This window comes from Medicago sativa, chromosome 8 (assembly GCF_051527215.1).
Source record: "Medicago sativa cultivar Bolivia chromosome 8, Bolivia_mono, whole genome shotgun sequence".
Classification (NCBI taxonomy): Eukaryota; Viridiplantae; Streptophyta; class Magnoliopsida; order Fabales; family Fabaceae; genus Medicago; species Medicago sativa.
The window spans coordinates 43148380-43156265 of record NC_140756.1 but is presented as its reverse complement, the minus strand read 5'-3'; the positions used below and the strand labels follow the sequence as shown (position 1 = coordinate 43156265).

The window sequence follows — 7886 nt, the reverse complement described above, 5'->3', positions numbered from 1 at the left end:
CCCAAAGATGTGGGAATTGATTTGGATGAAATCTGAAGTTTTTGCAGGAAGACTCGGTAATTTTGTTCCTTCAACGCGTTTCCTTCATCTGATTTTGGTGTGACATCAGCATGATGTCATTAACCTTGGTGATGGGTTGTACTAGCTCAAGTTGCTCTTTGCACCTCCTTCTTTCATTCTTTTACTTTTGACACCCTCAGTACCTGAAACACAACTAAATACTAGCCAGAAGACATGCAAAACACAATAAACGACCCAAAAATAAATAAAAATTAAACTATTTAGACAATGTATTTTGCGTGTTATCAAACTCCCCCACACTTGAACCATTGTTTGTCCTCAAGCAAAAAGCAAGGGACGACAACAACATAATTCAGAAGAACAGAATGAACTAGAAATCAATTGCATTTTTTGTTTCAAGGCTTTGTTCTCAGGATGCACTTATCACAACCAAAACACTTTTCAAAGATCACATCAACCCTACAACAGTTTCAAGTGAGTGTGTGTGTGGAGTCCAGCTTTTTATTGCGCCTGTGTAAGAGGTATTATGAGGAAAACAGGTTCTAACTTCAACAGTAAATCAACCGAGAAAAGTCCTTTCTTCATTTCATATAAGAGAGATGGGAATTTAGTTAGAATTAAATTAACAATTTAAGCACAAGGGGTTGCAGATTGCTTAGGGGCTATCTATCCTCATAGGAAGTCTTTATGGAGAGGGTGTCCTTTCCCCCTAGCTTTGATGAATTTATTTCCTCTTTTGAGGGATTTGGAACTTAAGCTCAATTTAGGGAGTCACCACCACATTTAGGAAGCCAGAGAGAGTGTCCTTTCCTCCACATGTTGGTGTCATTCTCTCGCCCCATTTTAGTTTAACAATTTATAACAATAAAGCACATTATTTCCCACACAAACTTATACTACTTTTACTCTGAAGACTTTTAAGGGTCTAAGTTACCATTAAAGTTAGAACGTGCTCCTTAAAATACCTACTCATACACTTACTCAAAGACTGCAACTTTGTGCTTTTCTCAAAAAGAGAATTTTCACATTGAAACATGATATGAGTTTAGTGAAACTTAAAAAGGGAAAGGGTGTTTACATTCATAAAGTCATCATCGAATTCAGCCTTAAATTTATTTTTATTATTATTTTTTATTTTTGAAATTTTATTAGTTCATAAAACGGGAGAATTAGACAACAAAGCAAAAACTACACATTTTTTTGACTCGATAATTAAGACTTAGACTGTTAAGGTGGGAAATTCCTCCCCCACACTTAAAACTGACATTGACCTCAATAGAAATAAATAAAAACAAACATAAAAGAAAAGGAAAGACACTACCTAGCAGATCAATCGTCGTCTGGGTCATCTGGGGGCATCCAATGATGCTGGATCATCCATATATCCTTACCAATTTTTTTCTTTCTTTCTTGCCTTTGGGACATGCCACCTATCCTTGCCAACTCGGACTGATCTTTTTATTTCTTAAAAAAAAATAAACATAAAAATAAAGTCACTAAATAAAAACTGTGGGTTGCCTCCCACGCAGCGCTTCATTTAACGTCGGTAGTTCGACGCCTTACTCAGCTTTCAGGTTTTTGTTAAGGCGTAACGAACGCCTTTCTCAACATCCTCTCCAGAGGTGTAATGTTTTAACCTCTGGTCATTCACAGTAAATGGGCCGGTGGATTCACTCCACACTTCGACTGCGCCAGACGACATAACTTTTTTCACTTGAAATGGCCCATACCAACGAGAGCGGAGCTTCCCAGGGAATAATTTCAACCCAGAGTTAAACAGTAATACAAGCTCCCCCTCTTTAAATTCTCTCCTAATTATACGCCTATCATGCCATTTTTTTGTTCTTTCTTTGTAAATCTTGGCATTCTCATAGGCGTCTAATCTTAGCTCTTCTAACTCATTCAACTCTAATACCCTTTTTCCCCCCGCGGATTTGTAATCCATGTTAAGGGCTTTAATAGCCCAATATGCTTTATGCTCAAGTTCCACCGGAAGATGGCAAGACTTCCCATAGACTAATTTGAAAGGGGTGGTCCCAATAGGCGTCTTAAAGGCAGTTATATAAGCCCAGAGTGCATCATCAAGCTTGGCGGCCCAGTCCTTCCTAGAAGTTGGGACAGTTTTCTCAAGGATGGACTTAATTTCTCGGTTAGAGACTTCCACTTAGCCGCTTGTTTGTGGATGATACGGGGTTGCAACTCTGTGGTTAACTCCATACTTTTGTAGCAAGTTTTCAAATTGCCCCGAGATGAAGTGAGATCCACCATCACTTATGACCAGCCTTGGGACTCCGAATCTAGGGAAGATTATTTTCTTAAACATTTTAATCACAACTCGTGTATCATTGGTAGGAGAGGCGATGGCCTCGATCCATTTTGACACATAGTCCACTGCGACGAGTATGTATTGGTTTCCCATGGAGGATGAGAAGGGTCCCATGAAGTCAATGCCCCACACATCGAAGATTTCGACCTCTAGGGTGTTTTTAAGTGGCATCTCATGCCTTTTGGAGATGTTACCGGTGCGCTGGCACTGATCACATCTCGCAACGAACACGTGGACATCCTTAAAGATATTAGGCCAGTAGAGTCCTGCTTGGAGGATCTTGTAGGCCGTTTTGGACGTGCTGGTGTGCCCACCATAGGGGGACGCATGACAATGGGTAAGGACACTCTCGACCTCTTCCTCTGGAATGCAACGACGGAAGATACCGTCTGTGCCTCGCTTGAAAATGAGGGGCTCATCCCAGTAATATTGCTTTAGATCATTGAAGAACTTTTTCTTCCGCTGATAGTCCATGTCCGGGGGTAGGACCCCAGTGGTAAGGTAGTTGACAAAGTCAGCATACCAGGGTGCCACAGTCTTTACGGATGCTATCAGCCTATCATCAAGGAAAGAGTCATCTAAAGGTAACTCCTCTTGCTTAAGGTCACTCAACCTAGACAAATGGTCTGCTACCACATTCTCTGTTCCTTTTTTATCACGAATCTCAAGATCAAACTCTTGTAGTAGCAGAATCCATCTAATCAATCTGGGCTTTGCGTCTTTCTTACTCAGCAGATACCTTATGGCGGCATGGTCAGTGTAGACAATAATTTTCGAACCTACCAAGTAAGATCGAAACTTGTCAATAGCATAGACAATGGCCAGAAGCTCTTTCTCAGTAGTAGCATAATTTATTTGAGCTTCATCTAAGGTTCTACTGGCGTAATAGATCGCATGCATCTTTTTATCTTTTCGCTATCCCAGGACAGCACCAACTGCATAGTCGCTCGCATCGCACATAATCTCAAAGGGAAGACTCCAATCTGGAGGTTGCATTATAGGGGCATAGATTAGTGCTTGCTTGAGCTTGTGGAAGGACTCAAGGCATTATTCATCAAAGATGAACTCTGCGTCCTTCATGAGCAAGCCTGTCAGAGGCTTAGTTATCTTAGAGAAGTCCTTAATGAAACGCCGGTAAAAACCAGCATGACCTAGAAAGCTTCGAACTTCTTTCATTGTTATGGGAGGTGTTAGCCTCTCAATCACTTCGATCTTTGCTCTGTCAACCTCTATTCCTCGTTCTGACACTACGTGTCCGAGGACTATGCCTTCCTTTACCATGAAATGGCATTTTTCCTAGTTCAGCACTAGGTTGACTTTTACACATCTTTCCAGAAATTTGTCCAAATTACTTAGACAACCCTCAAAGCTTGGCCCGCATACTGAGAAGTCATCCATGAAGACTTCCATAATGTCCTCTAGGAAATCTCCAAAGATTGCCATCATGCATCGCTAAAAGGTGGCAGGCGCATTGCATATCCCAAAAGGCATTTGTCAATAGGAAAATGTTCCATAAGGGCATGTGAAGGTCGTCTTTTCTTGGTCACTCGGGTGGATAGGGATCTGAAAGAATCCCGAGTAACCATCAAGATAGCAAAAATGGGAATGCTTAGCTAGGCGTTCAAGCATTTGGTCTATGAACGGGAGAGGGAAGTGGTCTTTCCTTGTGACCTTGTTCAATTTCCTGTAATCTATACACATACGACATCTAGTGGTTGTACGTGTGGCCACAGACTCTCCCTTTTCATTCTTCACCACTGTCATCCCTCCTTTCTTTGGTACTACATGAACTGGACTCACCCACTTGCTGTCAGAGATGGGGTATATCACCCCTGCATCCAGAAGCTTCAGTACTTCTTTTTTAACAACCTCACTCATGTTCGGGTTCAGCCTTCTTTGATGTTCTCTAGAGGGTTTGTAGTCCTCTTCAAGTAAAATTTTATGCATACAAATTGAAGGGCTAATACCTTTGAGGTCATCAATTGAGTGCCCTATAGCTTCCGGGTATTTTCTTAATACATCAAGTAATTTCTCAGTTTCAGTCTCTCCTAAGTCGGCACTCACAATGACTGGTTGATTAGGTCCTAGAAATTCATACATAAGGTTTTTAGGTAACTCTTTCATTTCGACTTTCGGCTGCTCTTGAGTCGGAGCGGAAAGAAGGGTGAGGCATTCATTTTGATAAACCGGATTTACATCCAATTCTTCTTGATGGGGACTTGCCTCTTCTACCTCAGTTTTAGTCAAGGAAACGTCTATTCCGTCAGTGGGAGGTGGTCCTGACGCATGCTCCTTAATGCATTCATCAATTATATCAACTAAGCAAGCCGTGTCGTTAATGGAGGGGTTTTTCATGAATTTAGACAAGATGAACTCAATCTTTTCATCCCCGACCTCAAAGGTAAGTTTTCCTTTCTTTACATCTATGATAGCACCAGTTGTAGCTAGGAAAGGTCTGCCTAAGAGGATTGGGATAGACGAGTCTTCAGTGATGTCCATTACCACAAAGTCGGTGGGAATGTACAACTGGCCGATTCTCAACGGTACATCCTCCAATATTCCTACCGGGTACTTGATATATCGATCAGCCAGTTGTAGAGACATCCTGGTCGGTTTTAGCTCTCCAAGGTTGAGTCTCTTGCAGATGGAAATGGGCATAAGACTCACACTAGCACCTAAATCACATAGCGCTTTATCGATGACGTAGTTGCCAATAACTCAAGGAATTGAAAAACTCCCTGGATGTTTTAATTTGGGTGGCATCTTATTCTGGATGATAGCGCTACACTCTTCGGTGAGTGCTACTGTATCATCGTCATCGATTTTTCTCTTATTTGTCAAAATTTCTTTTAGAAACTTGGCATAAGAGGGCATTTAAGTAATTGCCTCTGTGAAAGGGATATTTACGTGGAGCTTCTTCAAGAGCTCCATGAATTTCTTAAACTGACCCTCACTCTTTGACTTAGCAAGTCTCTGAGGGAATGGGATCGGAGGTTTGTAGGGGAGTGGAGGTACATAGGGTTTCTCTTTTTCTTCCTCCACTCCCTCCTTTCTCTCTAAGATTTTCTCACTTTCAGTAGGCACCGACTCTTTCACAGCGCCTTCCCTCTCACTAGCGTTCCCTAAATCTTTTCCATTACACAAGGTAACAACATTCAGCTCCGCTTTTGGGTTTGGTTGAGGTTGCGCAGGGAAAGTTCCTGAAGGTGCAGCGGCTCGTTGTTGGGCCACTTGTGCAATTTGCGTTTCCAACATCTTGTTGTGGGTGGCCAACGTGTCAACCTTAGATGCAAGCTGCTTAATCATTTCATTCGTGTGAATATTTTGATTCAGGAACTCCTTGTTTTGTTGGGACTGTGACATGACGAAATTTTCCATCATCAGTTCAAGGTTAGACTTTTGAGGAGCAACAGGGGCTCCTCTTTGACCTTGGAAACCATGGGGTGCAATGGGTGCAAGATTTTGCGCATAGGTGGGGTTGCTATTTTTATATGGGAAATTAGGATTTCTTTGCCCGTATGGGTTCCCATGCGCATAGTTTTCCTTGTCCGTACCGACTAACAGATGACACTCAGTAGGGGTGTGTCCAGGTGTCCCGTAAATCTCACAGTTAGGGGCCACAACGGCCACAGGGGCAGGTGGAGTGATGGTTAGACTATCTATCTTTTTATATAACGCATCAACTTTAGCGCTCAGATGATCAAAACTGCTAACCTCGTACATCCCTGCCTTGGGCTGGCCTTTTTCAGCTAGAGCGCGTTCGCTCCCTCATTGGTAATGGTTCTGGGCCATATCCTCGATTAGGCCCCAAGCCTCAGTAAACGGCTTGTTCATTAGAGCTCCTCCAACAGCGGCATCGATAGTCATCCTTGTGTTATACAGGAGACCATTGTAAAAGGTATGGATGATCAGCCACTTTTCCAGCCCATGATGCGGGCAAGCTCTCAAAAGATCCTTGTATCTCTCCCACGCTTCAAAGAGTGATTCTCTGTCTTTCTGCCTAAAGCAGGTAATTAGGTTCCTCAATTGGGCCGTTTTGCTCGGCGGGAAATACCTAGCGAGGAACGCCTTTTTTAATTCATTCCATGTCGTTATGGAATTTGACGGCATGGAATTAAGCCATGCGTTGGCTCTGTCCCTGAGGGAGAAAGGGAATAAACGTAAACGAATGGCTTCAGTGTCGACGCCATTCACTTTCAGCGTCTCAGCGAACCGCACAAAGGTAGCAAGGTGCAAGTTCGGGTCCTCCGTTGGATTTCCAGAGAACTGATTTTGCTGAATTATCTGCACTAAAGAGGGCTTGAGCTCGAAGTTATTCGCCGCAATGGCAGGGCGAACAATGCTCGTATGAGGCTCCTCCTCAGAGGGCACTGCGAAATCCTTCAGTGGCCGGTTATCATTGTTGTTGTCGCCCATTTCTGATTGAGTCTCAGATTGCTACGGGGTATCGAATAACAATCGGCGCCTAGCTCGAAAGTAGCGCTCAATTTCGTCAACATAGCTGACTAGATTTCCAGCACTTCGGGTTTTGCGCATGCAAGTTTTTTTTTTTTTTTTTTAAATAAAATAAAAGGCCTTAGTCTAAACGGTGTAACAACGGAGTGCGATATTGCCAAAAATTGGTCCCCGGCAACGGCGCCAAAAACTTGACAGGGCCGCAAGTGTACGGCTATGTCGGTTTTAGTATAAAATGTATCGTATCCACAGAGACCAATTTAACAAGTACCGAAGTTCGTTGTTACTGTGTTTATCTAAGGCGAAATCAAAATATTTTGGAATTTGCGCGGAATAAAATGAGTTTTAATTAATTAATAAATGAGTAGAGGCCAAAACGACGGTTACCGTCAACTTCCGTCACTCAAGCAAATTGTTGCGCGAATTAAATGGTAACGAGAGAATTAAAACTTCTTGTAGAATTTATCGAACAAGAGACAACGTTTACTTTCGCAACACGTTGTCGGAATTTTAGACGCGTAAAACACCTACTTTCCTAGCGTATAATCACATGCCTAAAAATTCCTTTTTCTAAATTCAATAAACTCTTAATTAAAAGAAAAGAAATGCTTTCGCTTTAACCTTTTCGATTAAAAACTTGATATTTTTCTATGTCGGATATCGTTTTCGCTCTTTCGATGCGTAAACGATAGCTCTGTGTCTCTACTTTCGTAGTAGACTTTTAACAATTACAATACAGATTTTTCAAAACAATTGTTTACATTTTCGTTACACTAAAAGAAGCGGCGCGTAATTTACATGAGTTTCGTCGGTACGACGGAACCTCATTTTAGACTCAAATGAAATTACTCAGACATGATTAAATCAAACATATAACCTGTTAATTGACTCATACTAAAATGGAAATAATTCATACCCGTTAAAATCTGGCCACTTTAATCTATATAATATAAATTTACGACCTGTTTCATGGCTCTTTATGGAAATGATTTTCTATTCCTTTGGTGTTGACATGTGTCACTCTTCCTTGAATATGTTAGTGTTTTTCTCAATCGCCACGTGGCACCTTGAGCCAAACCAAGCA

At 41.9% G+C, this 7886-nt stretch overlaps 1 non-coding gene across 1 annotated transcript; it reads left to right on the top strand.

Annotated features, from left to right (window-relative positions):
* The first annotated feature begins 6269 nt into the window (after positions 1–6269).
* On the top strand, positions 6270–6375 carry LOC146899296 (small nucleolar RNA R71). The gene has a single exon (XR_015024381.1). It is a non-coding gene; the product is annotated as a small nucleolar RNA R71 (small nucleolar RNA).
* The last annotated feature ends 1511 nt before the right edge of the window (positions 6376–7886 follow it).